The sequence below is a fragment of the Macrobrachium rosenbergii genome, chromosome 13, assembly GCF_040412425.1.
Source record: "Macrobrachium rosenbergii isolate ZJJX-2024 chromosome 13, ASM4041242v1, whole genome shotgun sequence".
In the NCBI taxonomy this organism is placed as follows: domain Eukaryota; kingdom Metazoa; phylum Arthropoda; class Malacostraca; order Decapoda; family Palaemonidae; genus Macrobrachium; species Macrobrachium rosenbergii.
Window position 1 is genome coordinate 62,630,909 of NC_089753.1, and position 2,435 is coordinate 62,633,343.

The following is a 2,435-nucleotide window of genomic DNA, read 5'->3' on the forward strand; positions in this document are numbered from 1 at the left end:
ATATATATATATATATATATATATATATATATATATATATATATATATATCTATAAAGCTTATAGGTCACAAGTATTTTATGAATTACAATAGACAGTAGATGTTTGAGTAATTAGTGTGGCTAAAGTCATTTTGAAGAACCTTGACAAGGAAAGGCAAAAGTAATATTTGCCCCTCCCTTAATCCATTAATGGCACCCTGTATATTCCTTTCAACTTTCTCTTCTCGAACATGTGACGCTTTCTTGTCAAATCTGGCCAGAGAACAAGTGAGCAGTGTTGCAGTACAATTTGGCCGCTAGTAATTTTTTTCAACACCACTACTGCATCATGTGACTGATACATGATGCATAGTGTGTACGGGACTTTAGCTTAGCTGCCTAGGTATTTAAGAATTACTTCTTACTGAATTATCCCCTGACTGCGGTCTATGACTTTCCTTGGATATTTTATATAGCTGCTAAATTGCTAATATCTGAGGTTTGCATGTTGATTAGGGATACTGTAAGTTTCTATGGGATGTGTTGGGTCATTGTTTTTTTTTTTTTTTTTGGGGGGGCTGGGACTTTATTTTGGGGGCTCAGCCCCAATAGCTCCCCCTTGATGACGCCACTGTTTGCAGCGCCGCCCTGGTGGGAGACCACCGAACTATGTATAGAGATCACAACTCCAGGTATATAACCTCTATGGCTCTATGCTATTCACACACATTAAGAAAACAAAGTTTCACGGCTGTATCTTTTACCGTTATTGCTCCACAGGCATGTTAGGACCCTCACCCACCCACCCACCCACCCACCCCCAACCACATCCCCTGAATGCCAAGATTTGATATCTGGGTCTCAGGAATGGCTTAATGGATTTCTATGAAATTTGGCACGATTAGAGACCTTAGTGGGAAACCTCTAAAGCCAGATTTTCACCCCGATTGGTTGAATATTTCTGGAGTTATAGAGGGCCAAAGTCAGAGTTTTCTGTACTCTGGATTGCTGGGCTTTGCTAACTGCCAACTACCGTGGCGGTTGACTTTTATCATCGAAAATAACAATAACATGAACAATGATCAGCCTAAAAAAGATAATAAAGACGATATTAGTAACTGTAAAATGACTTGATATAAAAGAATATCGAAAGTACAAGTAAATTAATAATGTATCATACAAGATATGTCATGGAGTGTGGCAAGAGAGTGCTCATTGTAGAGTTACGAACTGACTTTGAATCATTAGAAGTTTCATTCCTAAGCATTTCACCATTATTAAACAGTCAGAGAGTGCAAGGGCTATACGTTCAGGTACATAATTGTTTATTCTTTGAAGCCTCTTAAACAAAGCAGATTTCTTTTGTTGAAGAAAATAATAATTGTAAGAATATATTATTTAGGACAGGGTAAATCTTAAAACGCAAGCAACAAAAATTACAATGAAATAAAAGAAAAGTCCACGTGGAAGAGTCTAGCTGTACCGGAAGGTTCGGTGCCTTGGCTTAGAGTAGAAATCTTTGCATGCAACTGATAATTTTTGTGAGGAATGAAATTTTATATTTTTCTAATAACATAAACAATGAGCTCTGCTTTCCATTAATGTGCTGATTCTTCTGTCGTCGAAGCAGATCCAGTTTCCTGTATCATAATTCATTATCTAGCCTCTATTAAATTGGTCTAAATAAATTGTTTTGAACTGCAGTAATGTCATACAGTCAATAAGCATCAAATGCAGTTTTTCCCAATTAAATATTCTTGAACTGCATTAAATTCCCTGTCAAGAAGTGTCTTTGTATTCTTTTGTATGACTTCAAAAAATAAGAGTAGTGTGCATTGCACTCTAAAAATATCTGGAATACAGTGAATAACAAAAGAGTTTTTTTTTTCAAAATGAGAATTAAAATATATATTTTTTCTGCCATTTATTAGACAGACAGACAGACAGAAATAGGGAAACAGAGAGATTCTTATGGGAACCACCAATGAGTCCCAGGAGGCTGTGAAAATTTTAAACTTTAAAGTCACTTCCGTGAAATTTGGTTCCTTGAAATATTTCCCTGTTACCGAACTTTTCTGAAAGACGAGTGTAGAATGTCGTACTGTGCTGAACTCGTGGTGACAATCCTAAACCCAGCTCTGACCTGGAGATTTCATGCAGGCAAAACTTTGCCCCACGGTGTCACTTTTTTGGGGCAAAGTTTCGCAGTTTGTATTTTTGTTTGAAATCCGTTTGGCAGGGGTCATTCAAATGAATTTTTTTTCTCATATTATTCGCATTATAGTCAGGTCATCTGATGATATCATTACCTGCTGCTGGCGAGTTTTCTTTGGAAAAAGTGTTCAGTGATACATCTGGAAATATTCAGCCTCTTTTTCTTTATTGTAAACGTCTGTGAAAAGATTTCTTTTTACTTTCGTTAATTTTTCTACGCATGATCAATATTTTATGTCAA